This window comes from Gouania willdenowi, chromosome 11 (genome assembly GCF_900634775.1).
Source record: "Gouania willdenowi chromosome 11, fGouWil2.1, whole genome shotgun sequence".
Taxonomy (NCBI): domain Eukaryota; kingdom Metazoa; phylum Chordata; class Actinopteri; order Blenniiformes; family Gobiesocidae; genus Gouania; species Gouania willdenowi.
In genome coordinates, this window is record NC_041054.1 from 22,581,069 (window position 1) to 22,605,522 (window position 24,454).

General features: G+C 38.1%; 1 long non-coding RNA gene across 1 annotated transcript; it reads left to right on the forward strand.

The window, feature by feature from the left end:
- The first annotated feature begins 13,381 nt into the window (after positions 1-13,381).
- On the forward strand, positions 13,382-14,678 carry LOC114471746 (uncharacterized). The gene is made up of 3 exons (XR_003675026.1): positions 13,382-13,478; positions 14,388-14,452; positions 14,586-14,678. It is a non-coding gene; the product is annotated as an uncharacterized LOC114471746 (long non-coding RNA).
- Positions 14,679-24,454: the final 9,776 nt, after the last annotated feature.

The following is a 24,454-nucleotide window of genomic DNA, read 5'->3' on the forward strand; positions in this document are numbered from 1 at the left end:
GAAAGAAGAAAACCCGTCACCTGTAGCAGCTGTAAGCCTGTAAAACTTCGACCAATGAAAAAAGACGGTTCGTTTTTATTTAACCAATCACTGTCTCCCTTCTCATTCTCTACCCCTTGCGTGCACCAGCCCATGTGTCACTGGCGACAGAGTTAAAACTGAGTTTTTTGTCACGTTTTGTAACATATATAGTGATAATGTTTAGTGTTTATTTACCGCTGAACGAGATATGAGACTGTGTAGCTTCTACACAATACAAGCAATGAGCTTAGGTCCGCTTCTGGAGCGCCGACGCTCGTGCAAGTGAGTGAGGGGCGTGGCTTTAGAGAGAGCACAGAGGGGTTAGGGGGCTGATGAAAGCTCATCCACTCGGAGGAAGCGACTTTCAAAATCAAGCTAGTTTTCGAAAATTACCTACCCCTCCTTTAACATGTAATATATACATTGTTAACTGACAGCTTGTAAGTTCACTATTGGCTATCTATAGAGCACAGTTATGAATCCTTAACAAACTGTTAACAAATATTCACAAGCAATTTATAACTCATTAACTAACAGTTTATTCATTATCTATTAACTACTTATAATGGATAGTTATTATAAAGTGTTAGCGCTTATTTACTCAACTTTGAATTAATTTACTTTTCACCATGGTTGAACAGTATGACCCAAAGAATGCATATGGTCAAAGCTTTCCTCCCCCTTAGGGAGTAACAAATGAGGCTGGCAAACTTTATTAGTTTAACTGCACTTGTTTAGGAGCAGATGTTGTACCTGTCCCCCATGAAGCTCCTACAGTCCAGTTGTATTTTTTTTTTTACTCAATCCACTTCAGTTGAAACATCATGTCCGTCCAGCATTTAAGTACAACTAAGAGTGATACAGCATATTACACAAAAGCCCTTTAGGGATCCACATGAGGCATTTTTATTTTCTGCAGACTTCTAAACCTCAGAGGTTTGAATGAGGACAGAGGCCGGCCTGTCCTTCTCCATCCAAGCAGATCACATTTCACTCCCCCTTTGCTTAGAGCCAGTCCAGCTGAAGCCCTGGCTTTATGGCTCATAGCTCATCCATCAACCCCGTTGCCTGCTCCTCAGCATGAAGCCCTGACGCTATGGCACTGCTGAGCCATATTTTAGAAGGAAACATCAACACAAGTGAGATGTTGTTTCTCTTTGCAACTCCTAATAAACTCTGTAACTCTGACGTTTCCCATTTAGACTAAAGCGTGTCTGCATGCTGTTAGACAGGAGGTTTATACAGTATGCTTCCAATAATGCAGTCTTTTGATTGATTTATTGATATTTATTTGTTCTTGGCTGTCATCAAACATATACAATTCAATACAAAGAATAAACATTCATTTAAACAACCAAATATGGAATGGACTGAAGCAGTAACTGCTAATCCCATCCCCAAACAGCATTATATAAAAACAATAGAAACAAATCAATAACAGCGCTGTTCATCAACTTGTGTTTCAATAGGTGCAAAACATTTGTTTTTTTAAAGAATTTTTCAACATAGACAGTGAACTCAACTTAATATGATCCTCAAGAAAGATCATTCCAAACGTTAACCCCATAAACAGAAATGCAAGAAATGCATGTTCTTTTAACTTTTGTTCTCGATTTACTTTGTTCAAAAATATTAACCCCTCTTAAGTTATACTTTCCTTCTCTTTGTTTAAAATGTGATATACTTTATATGCAAAGAAAAGCTTTTATTTCTTACGTGGAACACAATCTTTAACACTTTTAACCTTACTATATCCATAAGTTTTATAGTTCTATATTTTTAAAACAGTTTGTTAGTAGGTGTCCAGAATTCCACTTTATGTATTATTCTAAATTCTCTTCTGTAATTTGATTAATGAATCTACATATGTTTTACATGTATTACCCCATCTTTCTGAGACATAGGCCAGGTAAGGCAATATAACAGATGAATAAAGCAACTTCAAACACTCTATTTAATATGCTTTTTGTTCTATGTTGAATGCCGAGTTTTAGATGTTTTTTCAAATGTGTTCTATGCGCGGCTTCCAGCAAAGCTTTAGTCTTTAGTTCTGATGTTTAAAAGGAGCCCCATCATTGACCTTGCACTTTTTCTAAACCTTCCTGATGAAAATTCGAGGGTATTAAATGTTGGAAATATAGATAATTCCAAATCAAGCATCCCTCTCTCCATAATTTCTCTGTTTTCCTTCCTACTTCAAATACTCCAGGTTCCCCTGGTCCAAAGTAAAGCTTCCCTCTGCCTGTCCTGGCTGCTGTGGTTGAAATCAGTGAACTACCAGATGTCCCTTTTTTCCCTTTATTACCACTTGCTTTTTCAGAAGTGGGGGGTTTTAGAGCAAAATATCCCCTGGAGACACATGTTATACCTGCCTCACATTACCAATAGTGCCTCAAGTTATTACATAACACTTACATAAGTTTTCAAACTACTATAGGTTCACGAGTCTCTATTATTCCAGATGGTTTCATGGATGAGTTGGATGATAAATCAATTAGACATGAAGTAGTAGCATAGAGGTTATTTGAAGAGAGAATCAAGGTGTTTGGCAGTGAAACTGTCTGGATTCACTTACATTAGTCAAAGCAAGAGCCCAGTAATCAAAACCAAGATGGGATCAAAGCTCTAAACACCTTTGACTAAGAAGATCCATATGCCAGAAGCAGGGGCAGCACTTTCTCGGACCTGCCCATCAGTTTTCCCATGGCCCCCATGGCAAGGGAGGCTCTCGTGGCATTCAAAGGAACCGCCTCGCCCTTCGTTCCTTTCAAATTCCTTGTAAACAGCCAGTGGCCCCATTTAGTGCAGTGATCATTCATCTTTATGGAATGGGAAAACCTGTCGGAGGGGCCCAAAAGTGACAAACACTGTAACCTTTTCAAGGAGTGGGTGTTTACCAGGAAAAGCGGGATCTGGATAGAAATTGCTTCTCTCCTATCTCCCACATTTTTCTCAGAACCATAAAAACCAGGCTGGTAAAGGATTAGCATTAGTTCGAAATGTAGCACGTTTCTTGGAAAGCTTCACAGTTAAAGAGAATGATTCAGCCATAAAAAAGGAAATCCACTACGTTAGGAGATAGGTTAATGTAGTTTGTGCTCTTTGTGTCAGTACCTTTAGCCCTACATATGCTACTCAAAGATGAATGGGCTTAGTGCAGTAGAGGCTCTTATGAGCTCCACTTGAAACAAGAGCACATACACATTTTCTAATGGCTAAGGCTGTTCAAATGAGTGCGATTAACTTTTTTCCACTCATATACAATAAACATATTCAATAAAAGATGCAGCTTTTTCATTTAATATCTTCAATTCTTAGAGATAAACATTGTATTTTGCTGTAACATGCGCAATTTTTAAAATAAAGTCAGAGAAATTGTAGATGCATAACTTAAGGTTATTTTCATAACCTTGGTTCTCTGAATAATATGAGTGAGATATCTTGCTATGGGATGCACGCCCCTGCTGGCAGCCCTCTGAAGCAACAATCTTATTACGCCAATTCTGATTGGCTAGTGAAACGTATCCGTCCACCGCAGGTAGTCCCACCTACCATCAGTAGCGCAGGCAGAGGGTTATACGCCATTTAAAATAAGCATCTCATCTCACTTGCCCAAGCGAGAAGGGTTGTCTGGTGAGACATCTCACTTATTACTCGGAGAACCAGGGTTATGTAAATAACCTTGAGTTCTCTATCATAATCTTTGTTCGATGTCTCACTATGGGATGTGGTAGTTCCTGTATTGCAGACAAGCTTATCAAGTGTAAACCAGCCCATAGGACAAGGTCTGTTCCGGTCAGGACATCAGAACCACATGTGCTACACACAGACTAGATTTCTGTGGACTGTGAGCTGTCAATCACAATAGTTGCCATAGTAGCATTTGCAATATGAACCAATTCAAAAGCTCAAAAGTCTTCCATGTGTTTGCAACTCGATGCTGATTGGTTGATGGCATTGACAATATTACTCAAATAATTTTATGTTAAGTTTAAATGTTTTTCTTTACTATTTGGTTTAGCCATTGCAATAATACATTTCAATCAAAAGGAAGAAAAATGTACTGTAATTTATGTGACCTGTTTTCATTACATATAAAAGCCTATGCAAATATTTTTTTTTAAATTGGACGTCTTCTTTGGTTAAATTACTGTCCCTGTCCCGGTTTTGAGTTTTAAAAAGTCTGGTCACCGTCCTCTCTTTTTGTGTGTGGTCTACACCCTCACTACTTTTTTAAGAACAGACTCTTTTAGATTTGGCATTCAGGCTGCGTATGCGCCCACGCTTTCAGACATGAAAACAGACAAAATCTTTCCTTTGCTCGCTCTGACGCTTTACTAATTTTCTCACAGTGATCCTAAGCCGTACATTTGCATCAAGGGTGGCAGTTGTTTTCTGCTTTTTCTGGAAAAACAAACTCAGCTACTGCATGAATTAAACAGCATACGTGACCATAAGGAAAATTATGACTTGCTTTACTTTGGCGTGTGATTCATCACTCATGTGGTTTTTGTGGAAGTTTAATGCAGGTTTTTCTAATGACTCATTTTGACTGACTTTAACTGACGTGGATCTTATGAGAACTTTTTCTCTTTCCTGTCACGATGTTCAGAAAACATAAATCAATTGAAATTCTTTCTGTAATCAAGAATGGAAATTTGCAATGCAATGTACAGTATCTATGCAATAATAATTTACCCAAGAAAAATGGCTGTTGAACAACTGCAACGCAGAATGTAAAATAGCACTTTTAAAGTGTCAACTATTACATATGGAGATATTTTTGTTAACATTAATATATATTGATTATAATCTATTTATGACTGTTTTGCTAGTATGTCAACAAAACGACATTAAAAGTATACGGGATGAAAGTTTATGCATTTTTATTCAATTCTTATTTATCAAATTGATACGGGATGGTTTGTAAATACACTCAGATTTGACGCGATCAACGCGTAAGACCACATGTTTACATGAGTTCTGATTGGATTTCGTCCCCTGTGACAAAATCAAGGTTTCGTTTTAATTAGTTGATGAAAATATAAATACATTTTGATATAGTTTTGTTAAGATGTTTATATATATATATTTTTTAATTGTAGTCAACAAACTATGACGAAAACCTTTAGTTAAAAAATTTGCAGTATAATATTTAATAGTGTCTGTGCTTTGTATACAGATTTAAAGAAACAGAAACAAACTGTGTCCATTCTGTTCCCAGCAACTCATGTTTCCTGTTCCCCCACCCAGAGGTCAAAGTAACAGATTACTCAAATAGAGTACTCACATTACTGTAATTGTGTTGATATTATGGGTACTTGTATTTTTGTGACTATATTTCGAAATCAGTAATTTTACTTGTACTTAAGTACGTTTTAAAAGAAGTAAAGTAATTTGTTACATTTCTACACCCTGCTGAGTAAATTATTATTTTTTGTTTTAAAATGATCAACAGACATTGTGAAACTACAAAAAAATGAAATGACCAGACAACAGTCAAATGCATATGGAAGGCCGTATTTGCCACAAATAAGCAAAATTAAATTAAATAAAAAAAAATCCACCATGGAAAGTCGTAATTGTGAGAAAGAAACTGAGCATTTGCTGCAGCAGTCTAACACTGACTGTTGCCATTCTTATTGACACTTTCATTCAAAACACATATTTTGGCTGTTTATTTAGTTCTTAGAATTCAACACATGGTAGATAGTGCAGAAAATCAAAAATACAAAAGTAAGTCTTTATTGCAAAAATGATTCTGTCCCATTTTTCTAGTTTCTTTGCAAATTTACATTAAAAGTAATTTTCTCAAACTATGACTTTAATAACTCATAATTATGACTTTCTGTCTCATAATTAGGACTTTGTGGCAGAAATGGGCTTCCATAAATGCATCACATCATAGCCGACCAACCAGATTAAACGTAATACACGGCGCCAAAACAGTATTAAATAGAGGTTATTTTCTTAGTTTTAAGTTGATAAATGTAGATATACTTAGAGCCTTTGTTTTGAATTGAATTCATTGGCGTTATTTTATTTTCAAAAATATTGTACATTTTGACAAAACCTTTTATTTTATACAGATGCCTTTGTGGAAAATAAATGAAGTTAAGTTCCAATTACTGTATGCAAGATTTGGTCTCTTCCTTTTTAAGTTTATACATGAGATGTTTACTGTATGCAAAGGAACCGTGGAAAGATTTATTACCAAAAATAAACGTGGAGGGTGAAAGTAACTAACTTTTACTTTCAGTACTATTTTAGCTCCCTTTTACTTGTACTTAAGTATCTTATATGTATGACTTACTTGTACTTGAGTATAATTTCAGTCAAGTAACAGTACTTCTACTTGAGTAAGATATATTATTACTCTTTACACCTCTGCCTCCACATAATCCTGTTGAATGTATCATATCATTCTAATGAGTATTCCTAAATCACTTTAGAATATCAGCCACATTCACACACCAAAGGTGACAGAGTGGTCATACAAGGCACTAATGTACCATTGGGAACAATTTAGGGTTCCTTGTCTTGCTCAAAGTTATAGTCTTAAGAAAAAACCCTCAACCCTTTGATCAGGAGATAACCTTCCTACCACCTAAGCATACGCGTCAAGTTTTGAATGGGAAATTTTCTGACGCCCGCTACAAGCTATCCCACCACCCCAACCAAAACAGTAACCTTTATATTTTAAGACAGATGTCTTTCTTACAAAATAAGCTATAATATGTATATACATCAATATATACAGTATTATAGTTTTCTATTTCGCCAAAATAGAAAACTTAAAATATCTTGAATCTCGCCCAGCCCTAAGTCCTACATTATAATACAACCTAAATGAAAACATAAATGATATATTAACTACATTTGTTTATTTAATGTGCTTACAATTCATATACAAGTCAACGCGTTGCATATTTACTGTGAATTTAACGTTGCTTGTCTTTAAGTTAGACATTTACATTTTATTTTATCACATATTTTCTTTTTATTCCTCAAGAGCCGATGAACGGGAGTCGGAGGCGGTGTTCAGCAAGGAACAGAGAAGCCCCTCCCCTTGACGCGCTGGGCGCACGTCCCCATTATCTTCGACACTGGTGACAAGCGTCTTGTACTCACGCACGACTTTGACGCCCGAAACGCATTTGGTGTGAACGTACCACGAGGCACATATGTGGTGAGGATAGGGTTAAAAATAATGAAATAAATCAAGTCAGTACAAGTTTTGCTTGCTGTGTTAACCCTGAGTGTGCCTAATCTAGAGAGCAAATTCTATATTATTTATGATTTTATTTTGAAAGAATAACTATAAAAGTTTTCCACTTTTTCAAGGGAGGAAATTCCCCTATAAATGTTTTTTATAGTGTCACAGAAAAACGCAGCAGAAAACCAAGCTTGATGCATAGCTTTTATGGGCCACAATATGACGCTGGCCACCACTGTGCGTTTCAGAACGATAAACAAACATCACTATGGTGACGGCACTCTCAATATCCAGTGATGCTACAAATAGAAATCCTGTGAGGTTCTGGGAATAGTCATGATGATGGATGGAGCAATGTCAACTTGTCCAGTAAAAGTGCTTTAAAGTAAAACCTCAGCACCATTTCCCTCATCTTTACACATCAATACTGACATTTGGATTTCTCTGATTTAGTCAGTTGTTTATATCTCAAATGTGAATTTCTGTACAGGTTTTATTGCAAAATGCTGAACCCGGGAGAGTACAGCGTACACTGCTTCTGAATCTTGAATTGAATTGAATAGAATTTTTGGACAAACAACACTCAATTGTCTAATTATTCAGGTGAAAGGATCTAGGTTACACCCACTTACAGTGGCTTTTATTTTGTGAAATAAACTGATACTCCAGCTTCTTCCCACAATCCAAAAACATGACTGTTAGGTTGAGTGGAGTCTCTAAATTTCCCGTAGGAGTGAATGTGAGTGTGAGTGGTTGTCAGTGTCTGTGTTGCACTGTGATGGGCTGACGCCCTGTCCAGGGTGTACCCCCGCCCTGCGCCCAGTGTGAGCCAGAGATAGGCACTGCTAGACCCCTGTGACCCTGAAAAACAGAAACAAGCTAGTCACATTATCAACATTCATGCCATCATTTAGAATAATGACTAATCAGAGCATTATTAACACTGGTTAATAATAAAGGTTTTGATGTTTTCTCATTTTTTAAGTCATTTTGTGTGCGGTTTAGGGGTCATGTGTGTTTTTGTTATAATTGTGTGTATTTTTCTGTCATTTTCTGCATTTTTGTTGTCAATTTGGGCATTTTTGGGGTCACTGTCTGTATTTTCTTGACCTTTTGTGAAATTTTTTTAAAAGCTTGGGTGTGTTTTTCAGCTATTTTGTAATATTTTGTTGTTTTGTGTGTTTTTGTCGTCATTTTGTTTGTGTAAGTGGTTGATGTGTCTGTCTTTATTGTCATTTTGTGTATTTTGGGATTTCTTTGTGTACTTTGTGCGTTTTGCAGCCAATTCATCTGTTTTGGGAGTTATTTAGTTTTACTAATAAATTAGCGTTATGTTGACCTTCATATTCCTTCCAAATTCTTGAATTACAATTTCTAGAAATTTGCTTTGGGGGCCACAAAATATATGACTGAGGGCCTCATATGGCCCCTGGGCCACCAGTTGCCTATGTCTGCTCTAGATAATCACACACTATTTTTTTTTTTTTTTTTTTTTACAATATGCAATCAGTATATATTCTGCATAAGTTTAATACAGTTTATACATGCAGATCAGACAAATATACATACGTACACACATATACATACTGTACATACACATGAATGTACATGACATGTACATTATATTAATATTATACTATTTCATATCTACGACACTAATTTTATCAACTCAATTTAGTGTGGCAATATAAAAATTATTGAAAACCTTTTATGATGTTTATTAAGTAATATATTTTACACCATTATATACATATTGTATATTATTGCTGTCCTAGGTAAAATTGTTGCTCTTCTTTGTTATACTTACAAATGATATATGTCTTAAAAAGCTTGTTAAACTGGTTCATGTTGCTGCTTTGTTTTATTTCATTTTTTAGGCACTTCCATAATTTAACCTCTGCTATAGACCCTTGCGACTGACGTCACGGCACATTGACCCAGCGCCATCTTGGAAGATGACGGCCCTATACGGATGCACCTGCGTGGGTGTGTTTACTTGAATAATAGTGTTATTTTTTGACATATTGAAAGCAGCCCATGTGCTAAACGTTTGTCAGGGGTCGTCTACGTTTGACCTCAATATGTCGGAGGCCACGGATTATGTTGACATTATCAGAGGCTGAGAGAAGTGCACTGCGCAAAAAGAGCAAGAATCGAGAATATCCGGTTTTTGATTCTGTCGAGAATTCGGACATTTCCGATGCATATCCGGAGTTTTTTTGATATGCCCCATATCTGGTCAAATACGGACCCAATATTCTTCATGAAGACAGTATATTGTATTAGAATACTAACCGTATTTAGATTTTGTCATATATGTGTTCCGGAAATGTCCTCAGGCTGAAAATACCCAGAATCCCTAAATATCCGGTTTTTGATTCTGTCGAGAATACGGACTATTCTGATGCATATCCGGAGTTTTTTGATATGCCCCATATCTGGTCAAATATTTAATTCAGTTCAACTTTCGTCTCAAAGTGCTTAACAATATAAAATGCATAGTAAGAAAACCCAACAAGATCCACATGAACAAGCATTTAGCGACAGTGGGAAGAAAAAACTCCACATTTTTTTTAACAGGAAGAAATCTCCAGCAGAACCAGGTTCAGAGGTGGTAGTCATCTGCCTCGACTGGTTGGGGTTAGTGAACAGAAGGACCATCAGAACAGGATAGAGGGCAGAACATCTGAGTGTCCCAGACTAGTTGAACCATGAACCATCGACCAGGAACTGCCAGCTCCAGCATCAAGGCACCATTAATCAGGAACTACTAGCTTCAGCCGCAAGACACAGACTGCAGGATAAACATGATACACTACGATATACTCTTATCGATGCCATGCTCTGAAATGCTACCACTACAGATGAGGTTTCGTCTTGTACTGGGCACACGTAGGCATCTCAGCGATCACTACAGAGGGGACCATGTCTGCTTTAAATTCTATCATATATACGATGTACGCTTTAGTAAATAAGTAGGTTTTGAATGTAACGGTCTGAGGTGTTGTCCATTTACGTGTAATGGTCGGTGATTATGACCAAAACAACGAGACCATGTCTGTTTTAGGTTATTGCTATTATACGATATACGCTTTAGCAAATAAGTAGGTTTTGAGTTTATTTTTAAAGGTGGAGAGAGTAGCAGCCTCCTGTACTAAGATTGGGAGCTGGTTCCAAAGGGGAGGAGCCTGGTAACTGAATGCTCTGTATCCTGTTCTACTTCTAGACACTAGAAACTTCAAGAAGACCAGCAGACTGAGGGCCGTATTCACTAAGATCTGAACTAAAGGATGGTAAAACAGTTGCTTCCCTAAATCCTTTGATGACGCAGTTTCCCCACCTACTGTGAGGAATTCATTAAGATTGCAGCAATAATTAACGTGCATGCAGTGGTGCAGACCGCCCCATTTAAATGAGCATTTTGCTCATTTAATGTAGACGTCAGTGCGCTGCACAGACATTTCAGGAAGTTAAATTTGAGGCAGATGGACTTCTCTGTCTGCTACACAAACATATAATAATGTAGAAAACATAATAAACAAATAAACATAAAAAAATCTAACAAAATGTAACAAATGCGTGTATTTGTTTTTCAGCAGCACTCTGGGCCAAGACATTCCTGATTTTAGAGATAATACGGAGGTGGAAGAAGGCTGTCTTTGTGATTTGTTTAATATGAGAATTAAAATATTAGTCAGTATCAAAGACAACGCCTAAGTTTTTTACTGTGGTGCTGGGTGATAGAATAATGCCATCCAGAGACACTATTTACTCTGATAATTTAACTCTGAGGTGTTTTGGACAAAATAAAATCACTTTGGTTTTATCCTAGTTAAGGAGAAAATTACGGCTCATCCAGGATGTGATGTCTATGAAATCTATGCTTTGAACTACAGTGGTGTGAAAAAGTGTTTCCCCCCTAAACCGTATCAGAATCAGAATCGTTTTAATTGTCAAGTACAGTTAATTCCAAATTATGTGGCTGGTTTATTCCGTTTTTAATTCCAAATTAGATAATTCCTCTTTCTTGTAAACACTTAACTTGGTTAAAGCCGCTTTAATTTAATCTGTATTGTTTTGCGCATGCACGACTTGCGAAGATGACGCACTGGTGACGACATAATCCAAGATAGCGACGGCCCGGACTCCAGCCTAGACTATTTGATAAGAGCCTTAAAAGACATGGATATAATGAAAAGAGTGGATGGACAAAGGCATAAACATGCAGACTTTCACACGGACACACACGGACTTATTAAACACACACGAACCTCGGTAAACGTAACAGGCTTCTTCGGACGGCTGGCACTAGGACCCCCCGGAGTAAATGCGTCCCAGTACTGCATTCTCAGGCTGTAATATCACCAGTTTATCATTTTACCTGTTATTAGAGCTACTGTCTTTACCAGGGAGCAAATATTTATTCGTGGTGATTGTTTTCAGAGTTTTACTGGGATTTTTTCCAGTGATTAGTTCATATCTCCCTTCCGCTCCGTGGTCCAAACTGAAGCCGTGTGTTATTGTTGAGCTGATGCTTCAAACTAAATCAAAATAAAGGTGAAAACAATTCTCGTGTGTGGTCTTCTGTTTCATAGACGACAATAAAATGTTTGTTGTATGTTTTTCCTGATAAACCCCTGTCCCCCTGTCCAGTCAGAGCCTTCCCAACCCCCAGCCCTAAAGTGGAATTATCTAAAGACGAATAAACCTGTTTTCCATGTAAACCTCGTTCGGGAATTACCACTTTAAATCCGAATGATTTAAATCGGAGTAAATAATTCCGAATGCAAAAACATCATGTAATCGTTGCCATTCGGCAAAATCAAAGATAAAGACACACATAAATTATAAAGGCCAAATCATAGATTTCAAAAGTGTATATCTACAGTATTCTTTTAATTAGAAGATATTTTACATTTACAAATCAAGTGATCAATTTCTTGTAGTTAGTTATAGATTAAATTTACTGCTGATTTAAAGCAATACAAATTATGTTAAAGATCTATTAATTGATTTATTATTATTTATCATTTAGGGGTCTTTTGTGCCTGCTTTGATTTATTTGGTATCTGTATGTGAGTTGTTTAATGTGTATTAAGTTTAGTATTTAAATTAGAATTATTTGTTAAAAATTTAGATTTTGTGTATTTTTCTTCCAAACTGTCTTTTTAGTTTCAATCTGCCTCAGTTATATCTGATTAGTCTCATTGCTTTCGTACATGGTTGTGCTAAAGTCAATCTTTGACTGTCCATGAGAAGCTGCGTTGTTCTTTAGATTATCTTGGAGCCCATTACATTCTTTGATGCCTGTAAAGGAACATTCTAAGGCTAAACACAACTGTTTTATGAAGGTGAAGCCACTTTAAGTTTTGATCTTTGATTCTGAATAATATTCAGGTTGTTTTGTGTTATTTATTTCAGAATTCCTTGTAACATTTTCAGTTTCTGCTGGTCTCAGGTAAATAAACTGGTATTGAAAGAATAGAATACTTAGTGTTTCAGTCAGATTGGTATTTGTAAAGATTAATACTGAGCAGAGTTTAGTACTGTTAATGTAAATGATTATAAACTGTAGGGTTAGATACAATAACATTTCATTTATCAGAGGCTTTTATCCAAAGCAATGTTAATACAGTAGGAGTAGGAGGGATTCAAACCTCTGATTATAAGTCAGCTTCATTAACCACTGTTCCTCCACTACAGAGTTGATCAACAGTGGATTCTTTTCTGATACAGCACTGATATGAAGCTGTACAGACACAGATGACCCAAAAAATAATGCATTCTTTAATTCTAAGTAACTTAAAAGTTACTTTTTCATGTAACTCATTAGTTTTTGCGGTAAGTAATCAAAATAGTAACTGAGTTCATTTGTGAATGAAGTAACTAGTTACGTTTTTTCAGTAACGAGAACAACACTGGTTGTGACAGTGTGACTGAGTTCAGAAAAATTATTGTACCAACGTTTTTAGTAAGATTTTTTACTTGTTCTTGCAGCTAAAATTCACCAGAATGCAGGAATTTGCATGTCTTTTGTTAAAACATTTCTGGGGGGAGGACCCCCATGACCTTTCCCCTCAATTCTAGGAGAGGCTTTAACATGTAAATGAAAATGCTGTGAGCTATACACATGCAAATCAGGCTAGCACAGGAACTTCTACTGCAGGAGCTTCAGTACAAACCACATCTTCGTCGCAGCTGTGGAGTTCAGCTCAGACGTGACCGATTAAGATCAAGGAGGGTAAGTGTTATTATATTAGATTTGTTTTTGGTCAGTGTGACTATTTTTCATGTCTATTAGTGTTTTTTTTCAATGCTAACAAGCATTGGTCTGATCTGAAGTCACATGTTCAAAACTCTGAACACGGTCTGCAAATCTCTCAGTCCATGTGGACTAAACTGTGACTCATTTTTCATTGTTTTCACACAAAACACATTCACTGACCACAGTCAACAGCATTCATCAACTCTTTTCTCACTCACTAGTTTTTATTATTAATAATGATGAGTTATTATAATTAGTTCACCACCTGCAAAACACTAAACGTTTACAGCACATTTTTAAAATGCTAACACACTTTGTTCAAAACACATCAGCTAAACGCAATATAATGATTACAGTATTTTGTGTTTTAAATAACTGTACCCTATAGATTATTTTTTTGTTTACAGTAATTTTTATATTTTTTTTGTGCAAAGATCTTATTTTGTATTAAAATACTGATGTACCTGACAATGTAATGCTCTTTGTTGTTAGTATTTAGTAGTTCAGTGTGCTCAGAGTGACTAAATGAGATTATTTGTTAGTGTTGTGGTTGAATGAGCTTCATTTGAGACGTGTATGAAGTGTTTTGTTGGCGAGAAACACTTTTGGAGATGAGAGTAACTGTTGAGCTGAGATGACTGATGGATATGCAGGCTGTGTTTAGAGTTTTGAACATGTGACTTCAGTTTCAACCAAAACTTGTTAGCAATCGGAAAAAAAAACTCTAATAGAGTGGAAGGGTCCCAACCCACAGGTTGAGAACCACTTGTGTATTGCATGTCGAAGAATCCATGTACTATGGCTAGATTGTATGTCCAAGCATGTATTTATGTCTCTCCTCTACATTGCACACATTTGATCACCACTGTATTTATATCCATACAGGGCTTGGTCCGTCATACATATAGAAGCCTCACAGAGCTGCAATGGAAGGTCTAGCCAGAGGACAAGTATGTTTTTGGTCTTTTTCCCTCTGAATTGGCACATTTTGTGAAAATTACAAAACACAGTTAGTTAGATTTTTTTTTGTAACATGTTTTGCTGAATGATGAGTATCTTCTACCTTCACCACCACCACCACAGATTCTGTTCTGATCACAATGAAAAAGTGACCATGGCTGTGATGGGGGCCATTTAAGATGCTGAGCCACACTGGGGCACAAGCCAAGTTAGAAGTAAGTCTGATCACATTAATCTGGGGACCAAATTTAATGTATTTGAGTGATCATTATCCTTTTCAGATGCCTTAAAATAATACATTTAGTATGAATTCATGACATAGTATTTGTGTTGTCATTTTCATTCACTAGGAGCCTGCAACATGGCTTTAGAATCCTACTAGGCCAGTGAGAAGCAGGACCTGAATGGGACCAAGGAGGATGTAAAGAGTAGGAAGACTCTTACCAGCAGGAGAGATCCAATGTTATTGCCGTGCTCCATACAGTACTGCTGCATTTATTGATCATGGTATTTATCAATCACCTGTAAACAAAGTGTATACAGGCTATTTCTAAAGTGACTCTTTAAGACATTTTAATTGCCTGCGACAAGCTGTTGAGCTAAGGTTAATGCATCAATAAACCAATTGGAACAACAATTAATAACAGCAATGGATTTGTTTCTGTTATCATTTATTGTCATAATTTAAGGACCCATAATTGTTTTGTTACATTGTGTTAGCCAAGAAATGTATGGGATTAAATATTTAAAGTGGGTCTTGTGTTCATGTTAGAACAGCTGAAATAAAAATGGTCAGGATACTGACCTCTCTTCCCATTTGTCACACAGCTTTTCAAGGAATGGGTCAAAGCGGGACAGAGGATCCTCTCTCCAGAAGAAAAAAACTGTTTACAAATTTGCCTCTACCAAAGCAACACAGCTGTCAGAGATGAAGGAAAAAGCACTGGGCAATAACAGAAAAAAAAGTGTCGAGCCAAGATCCACTCACTTATGCACAGACTCTGGACACTTTTCAAAAAAGCTCCGCCCTAATTCAGATAAAACATCTATCTATCTGCATGTGAGTGAGGTGGAAGAAGACTGATAGAGATGTTTAAAATTTTGTTTCTGTGATATATGTGTGTGTGTGTTTCTTTTTAACTCATTCTAATTTTATTGTGATAGAATAAAATGTTATGTGCACTAAGTGATTTTTGTTTTTAACATTTATCTTGATAGTCTCTATCTTCAAAGTAGATCTGCCATTTTTGATGAGACAATTGGTACAGAGGGGAAAAATGTTTAAGTGGACCTAGTATAGAGTTAGGGACACTGCATTTAACTGTCCTGGGTATGGTGAGTCACCCTATGGGCCATGAATTGTATATCGGACTTCGGATATGACCGGGGAGAGTATCGGTGCAGTATTCGGAATCAAAATACTAGTGGTGTTCGGACTTCGGATATGACCGGGGAGAGTATCCGGGAAGAATTGAACTCCGGGATATGGCAAGTATGAAAGTGTTCCCATATCCGGAGTTTGACATGCTCCGAACATGACATCGACTTCAACTGCTGTTCGGAGAGTATCCCAGGTGGATATCACCGTATTTGACTCATATCTTGGAATATATTGAAAAGTTTACAACCAGTTTGTTTATGGCTGGATTTGTGAAGTAGCTGCTTTTATTCATAATGGACTCATGTGGTTAAATCCAGGGTAAGTAGGTGATTTTTTTCATAATTCATCTGTAATATATGTGTGTGTGAATCTGAGCTATTTTATTGATGACATAAATTAGTGTGAAAAATAGATCTGCACACATGGATCACTGCAAATACAACAATAATCATTTCCCAAGCTTTCGGTGAAAGGTCCTTCATCAGAGTAACAACATGGCTACAATAAACAGGCTTATTTAATCCACCCAAAGACAGCGCAGAAGTTTACCATCACTGTGGGCTCTCTGCTTCACTATATACAGTCTATGGTTTCAAAATGTTTCCTGCGATGGCTTGTTCTTCCATCATGTACATCACGTGACCTGTGAGGTCATGTCGCATGGGTCTATTGTTAAACCCATCTTTTTTTGTGCTGTTCTAGCATATTGTATCTTGAAATGTAGTTTTCCTCTTCAAGGTGCAGTCTGCAACTCTTATAAAAGTGACTTTTTGTCATATTTGCTAAAGCTGTCACTATGTAAGGACAGCTTTACATCAAACTAGTAGTTTGTGTGAATAAAAACAGACTCATTCAGTCCCCCTGCTGCTCCTGCAGCCTTTGGCAGATTGCCAGAATGCATCGCGACCGAGCAAAAAGAACCAATCAGAGCCAGGATTGTGTTTGATGGACTGCCTGACAGCTGGTGCTCACAGTCCCCGCCCCTTTCCCATAGCTAGAGCACCGTCTTTTTTACAGTGTATGGTCTGGAGGAGTAGAAGATGGAACTGGTGGTAATTACTGCTGCTTGATTTACATTATGTTTGATTTGTAATTGTTACAGTAGAACTCTGTAGTGCATGTGCTATTCATGTGCGCGTATCAGCCTCTGTGTGGCTGCTGTAAGTGACACTGTGTTGTTGCTGCTAAGGTATGTGCACATAGAGGGAGAGAAGTGCTTCAGTAATATGCTTTTAACAGAGCATGTTCTATTACTGTGATGTTGCTGTCAGACTAACGTTAGCTTGTTAGCTCCTCTGAGAGAGGGACTTTGGAAAGTTTGGAGGCAGGGCAAGAGAGCAGCGGGGAGAGAGGGATCTAAAAGTCACAGACTGCACCTTTAAATTAGATTCCTCTTCTCTCTCTAAAAATCTATTCTGCAACCCAATCTCAAATGTTATTTCTTTTAACACAATTTATGTGATAAATACTCCATCTTCCTCTTTAATTCCTCATCCAGGGTCACTGCACTCATTAAGCCGCCCATGTAGCGTCACATCTTTAGTCAAACATGTCTTTCTATTACAGCCTCCCATGGCATCTAATAGTATTCACTAGGGAGTGAAGTGTTCACAAAGAAATAAAAGTTTGTTTCACTGGAGACCACAATCAGCTCCACACTTGTCCTCGCTCGCTCTCTCTCTCCTTTATCCTCCAGGTGGTCCCTGTCACCCTGAGAGAAGAAATTCCTATATCATCTAATTAGTCAACAAGCAAACAGACAGTCTTTAACAACAACACTTGGATTGTTAGTGGTGACGATCCAAAGCCAATTGATACAGAAAGGAGGGAGAAAAAATGATAAGGGTCCAAATCTTTGAGCTTCTATTTCTGTGGTAGGGGGAGCCCACCCACATAGAGGGAAGATAGAAGGCCGGGCCTCTGAGAGCTGCTGGGTCCTGGAACACTGGGACCCTCAGTGCACACCACAGAGTCAGATGTATCCACGTAGTCACATTTATCCAGGATGTTTATCCCAAAAAAAAAAAAAAAAACCCAGCATCTGTAAAAACCTACAATGCTTATTTAAGAGAGAAAAAAACACTTCTCAGCAACACTTAAGAAAGTCTCTCTAGAAGTTGGAACATGTTACTACAGAGTTGGGGTCAATTACTATTACGGTTATCAGCATTTTTTCATCCTCAAAGTCCATTACATTTACATTCTCAATTACTAAAGTTCAATTACAATTAATCACAATTACTGAGCCTGAAATAAATAACCTAATAAAAGGGTTGCGGTCAATTACATTTTTCAGTTACAATGACGTTTTCAATTACCCATGTTCAATCACAGTTCAATTACTATTACAGTTATCAGCATTTTTTTCCAATTACAATTAAATTGCAATTACTTTTTATCCACAGGAATCTCAATTACTGAGCCTTTAATGGATAACATAATGGACCTTCCTCTTGTGTTAGCTTTCTGTTAGCATCTCTTATAATAACGGGTCCTAAATCAGCTGTAAAATCTATTGGTTACCTTGTTAGGCTTCCTAATCTATGAAAATACCCTTCGATTATTATTATATATATATATATATATATATATATATATATATTTTTTTTTTTAAATGGTTAAACTTGGGAAAGCTTCATATAAAACATATTTTAAAGACAAATTGTGTAACTTTTGGCCACTAGGGGCGCTAGACTGGGAACTTTCACGCAAGCGGGCCACAAGCCCCGCAGCACTGTCGCAAAAAACAACAGTCAGTCAGGCCAGCCTCCCTTGTCTTTTGATTGTGTATGCAGACAGTTGTTGACCTGTAACTTCAGGATAAGGATTGGCTCTCAGGGCTGGGGTGCGAAGCGGGGCTGAGCTCGCTCCGCGGCTGGAGGAGCAGCCGTCCCCGCCCTCCTCTCCTTGCCGCTGGTAGCTCGGCCCCCCTCACCGCGTTGATGGTGCTACCCTCCTACTCACTGCCCTCGCAGCCGTCATCAACCCCCTTCGCCGAGGGTCAGCGCGGCGGCCGGGGTATGGGAGTGGGGGGAGGTGCCACTGACACGGCAAGATGGGACGGGCACCGGGTCTCCGGGGGCAGTAGCGGCTGCTCCTCCAGCCCATAGCCTGTAGCCGCGGCGTGAACCCAGTCCCGCTTCGCACCCCAGCCCTTAGAGCACGGGTCTCAAACTCAAATTACGTGGGGCCACAGTAGGCAGAGTTTGGGTGAGGCTGGTATTCCACAAAAAAACTTTGGTTAAGAAAATGAAATCTTCATAAACGTCATTACTGACAGTTCTTTAAAGGTAGGGTAGGCAATTTTCGAAAGCTGACATGATTTTGAATGTAGCCTCCCGACGGCTCCGCCTTTACCCCCCTCCCCTCTGTGCTCCGTCTCACACACATGCATGCTCACAGCTGCTGCAGAAGAGGAGCTCAGCTCATTGCTTGTATTGTGTAGAAACGTTATCTCATTCAGCAGTAAGTAAACACTAATTATATATATTAAAAAACGTGACCAAAAACTCCGTCAGTGGTGACGCGCTTACAGTGTGGGCTCGTGCATGCGAGGGATCGAGAACGAGCCGAGGACAGGGAGACGTGATTGGTTAAAAAAGAAACGGTTACTTTTTTTTCATTGGTTGAAGTTATTACAGATTTACAGCTGCTACAGTTGACAGATTTTCATCGTTCCTTTTTCAGAGCACATAAGATCTTAATTTCTGTGAGAACATAAAGACGATTTCAATCCAAAACCTAAAAAGTGTATCTGGAGAAAATCGCCAACCCTCGCTTTAATTTCAGGTATTCCGCAAACAACTTCGTCATTACGAACAATTCTTTAATTTCAATGGGTTCTTCTGAACATGAATGCGACATTGATGAATATGAACATTTCTTCTGAACATGGCTTCTCTTGCCTACTTCCTGCTGCCAGAGACCTGGCAGCGCTTCCTCTCACTCTCAGATAGCTAAACTACATTTGGCTTGAGGGGAGAAATAGTCTGTGCTCATCACCAACCTTTCTCTTCACTTCAGGGTTTGAACTTGACATGATGTCGGCTAATTGCTGTCACTCTCCTAATAAAGTTTTTTTTTTTTTTTAAGCAATAAAGTTCAAGTCACGTGTTTAGCCAACCAGACACACGGAGAAGGTCATTTCCGCTTTTTCTTTCGGCAACAACAAGGCGGATAATGAACTACTCGGCATCTCCTTTCTTTTTGCGCTCAATGTTCATGTATTTTGTGATGACATGAACATCGTGACATTTGTAGATGGTAGAAAGTACCGAGATAGAGAGTGGAAAAAAGGTGATCACCAATGGAGCGTTTACTATCCGTCGGAACAGTGGGACATTAGCCGATTAAAGCCGATATAAACCATGGGACGCAGCCACAGAGGCGTTATTTACTAGCTTATTTTCTATAATAACCCCATGGAATCAGCTGTACGTTCCAGCCAACACTGATGTTTCATTGACTATAACCGAGGCGGGTAGGTCCCCTATGAGCCCCCAGCCTCGGAAGCGGGACGGCGGGTGCGAGCTGGCTGGGTGGGTGGCTCCATCGGAGGTGTGCTTCCTTTGGTGACATCATCAACGCACAGTGCTGTAAAGTACCATTCATATTGTGACAGACTGGGTCCTATTTAACTGAGTTATGTTCCACGTCTAGTTTATTCAATGTTTAACAGGTGTTGTGGTTTCCCATGGCATTTGAAGCATCGTTGTTACGTGCAGCTTTCTCTGCCAGTGTTCATCTTTGTTTACATGTGTTCTGCGTGTCGATTGGTTGGGAGGCTGGGGAAGGGCGGGTGTAAGCGGAGAATGAGGGGTACATAATGTTTTAACGACTTCCATTAAAGGCTGATAAACCTTTGATAATGGCTCGAGTTACGTCATTACAATAAAACACACGGGCTGCACTATAGAATTACATTTTCACATTGTCCTGCGGGCCACAAATTATTGTCGGCATGCGGGTCGCGAGAATGAGACCTCTGCCTTAGAGCCAATCCTTATCCCAAAGTTACTAAAGAATCCACGTTTAACTGAACTATTGGGGCAATTAGTGCACCATTAATCCAACACAAAACTACCATATTGTGCTCTTTTGGCTGTAAACAAAGGCTAAACTGGTTTCAGCTGCCCACAGCAATGGCACCGGGTTGGGAAATGCCCGTATGTTGTGACGTCACATGGGAACTATGTATATTTGAGCCTGTGGTCACATGACTGCCGTAAAGGGAAACGTAAAGCCCTGCTCAGAGCATTGATACTGTCAATCGCTGTATATTGGCCTGAGGAATCATTTAAAATAACTCATATGGGTCAACTCTTTAGGTCTACATATGTGTAACCACATATGTGTAGAACTGTACATAGAACTGTAACATGGTTCCCCAGTTTTGCATTGAATTAGAATCAACAATTTTTATAGAATTTTCATGGCAATTACAATTGCAAATTCAATCATCTAAACTCAAATACATTTTTTTTACGATTACAACAGCAACATATTTTTTAAATTACAATTGTAATTACATCATAATTGTAATCAATTATGAATTACATGATTACAATTGTAATTGACCCCAACCATGACTTACATGGAGGTGAAATTAAAGGAAACCCATATTTGTTTTCTTCCACTTCAGCTACAATACCGAACCAAATATGGCAGCCAGTCAGTTATTACACATGACCTTCACCTCTATAGGATTTCATGGTATATCATTATTTAGATTTAGGGCCTGTACAGTACTACAAAGCTGGATTTCCTCTTATCGCTCTAACTTCTAGGATTTAATTGGTGTGTGCTGTCCTACAAAGCTGGATAATGTCTCAGGGAGCTAAATCACCATGGTAACTTAGGCTGAACGACTAACCTGGTCAGGACCAGGTTTTGTTCTGGCTAGGATATGAGCGAGTAGGAAAGCCCCGCCTCCTGACCAATCAGTTCGCTTAGAAAATGACGTGTGACGCTGACAGGAGAGAATATGTAGACGTTGATCAAACCTTTTATTCATCAATGACATCTTATAGGAAATATATAGATTTTTATCTGATGGACTGACCTACATTAGTCAGATGATAAAGCCTACGTGCATCAGGTGCTTTCAGACCGATAAATCAATTAATTAATTACTTAATTCATGTATTCTGTGGTGACGCTGAGAGCCTCAGTCCTGTAAGATAATATAAAAACAAATATAGTCCACTTTATGATGTAGGCTGAGCTGTATGAAGGCAGCATCAGAGCCACTGACAAGATAAAAGTCAAAGTGAAACTGTGTCAGTGTCTGTTTAATCTCACTCATTTAAACATTAACACTCATCAATCCCTGCATTCATTCCTTGCTGCTTTTACTGCAGCAACAGTGTTGTTTTTGGCCTGAATTATGGATTGTGACGTAAATTTCTACAGTTTCTGTGTGACTGTGATTGGTCTGACGCTGTAATCTCCACCTTTGTCACAAGAGTGCACACGGAGCCAGGCTGAAATCAACTCGCTTAACTTAACGTGTTGATATCGAGATTCGTGGTCCAGCTTCTCTCTGACGAAGAATGTTTGGTTTGATGAAGCCCGCTAACGGAGATGAATCCAGGATGTAATTATCAAGCTTTGTAGTACTGTATAGGCCAGTGGTTCCCAAACTTTTTGTGCCCAAGGTACACCAAAGGACAAGTAAAAATCTGAAGGCACACCTATTGTGTAAAAAAGCCTTTATAACATAACATAACAACTCATATCATGTACAATATCTGTAAATGTGTAGTAAATTATAAAAACAATTATTTTTGTGTAGTTGTATATTGCAATAATAATGTATGGTTGTCACAATATCCCACGGTACACCCGGACTTGCATCACGGCACACCGTTTGGGAACCACTGATATAGGCGCTTAGAGTCAAATAGAATCTGATTTGATCACAAGTGACATGGAAATCTTTTCTTTCTGGCTTCCACATCTAAAAGTTCAGAAATCATCCTGGATCCCTCAGTATTTATGTCACAAAAACATTAGGAAGGAGTTGGTTGATGGAAATGAAAACCTACTCAAACCAGGAATCTCATATTGATACAGAAAACAGTGCTCAATGACCAGGTAGTGTGGTTTTGGTTTATCTACTGAAAAATGTACAGACAAGACAAGCACTGTTCCATTCATGGTGGTCTAACAGCCCTTAGGTGTCCTGGGTCTCTTTGAGAGTCTGGCAGTAATACAACTTTCCCCTGGTTGAGCACATTCTCACCATAACTCCTCTATAGTAACTGGGTTAGAATGTTAAAGCAGGAGCGTCTGAGAGAACATACAACTGTTATCATCCATCCCAGTGGTTCTCAAACTTTTTTGACTCAAGTACCCCCTTTCTCTTACTGTTGAATCCAAATACCCCCTTTGTCCAACTACATTTTACTTAGAATTCTGTGTAAAAATATCTATAGAGCATAATGATGGAATGAATGAGTGTTTTAAAGAATCTCATTTTCCAAATAAGTGGAATGAAACAGATTTATTCCTATAGTTTTTATCATTTATGGTCATCTCCCACCTGATGTGGGACCAAGACTGATCCTTGTATTTTCAGTTGAAGATCATTTCTATCAGTATTTTGTTTGTTTTTGTATAATTTTGTGTATTTTGTTGTTGGTTATCTGTTCTTTTTATTATTCAGTATATTTTTCTCCTATTTTGTGTTTTTGTTGTCGTTTTTGTGAGTTGTTGGTCTTATTCAAATTATTCTCTCTGTGTGTGTTTTTGGTGTCGTTTGGTTGTTGCTTATGTTGTTTTGTACGTTTCTCTGTTAGTTTTGTGTAATTTGTACTGATCTTTTGTGTTTTTCTCTCATTTAGTGTGTCTTTGTTGTCTCTGAGTGTATGCGTTTTTGGTGTCATTTTGTGTATTTCGTCGTCGTTTGTTTGTTCTTTATATTATTCAGCATATTTTTCTCGTTTTGCGAATTGGTGGTAATATTTAGTATAATTATCATTTTAGCTAACAAATAAACATTATAAAACCCCATATTTTGAATGCTTTCATTTGTTCATTTTCCCCTCTCTGTCTCTCATGTACCCTCTGTAGTGCCATTGTGTACACGTACCCCCATCTGAGAATCACTGATCCAGACGACTAAAATCTACTGTGCATTTCCTTACATTTGCGTGAACACATTCATCTGGCCCACAGTTCCTCTGTGATGCATCTAAGATCAGCTTCTGATAACATTTTGCTTTGTTGATGCCACGATTGGAAGGAAACAGCAAATGAATATGTTATAGTCCTTTAGAGTTGGTTTTGGATGAAGGGGTTGGAGGGAATAACAACTAGCGTCTGGCTGATGGAGCGCAGACAACACACAAAGCAGTATGTGTGCGAGGGCAAAAGATCGCAAAACAATAGACTGAGGCAGATGAAACTGAGAAGCACTGAGTCGAGATAACATGTGTTTTCATTACACACACACACACTTCATTTTGAGTGAACTGGAGCATATTGGAGCAGTGTGTCCTTATCGCTTTTTTTTTTAATTTCCAGACTGTTATGGAAAAAAGGAAAGACAAACCACCATGTTTTGAGTTTTCAGACTTATTTTAATGATTTACAAACCAATACCCTGACC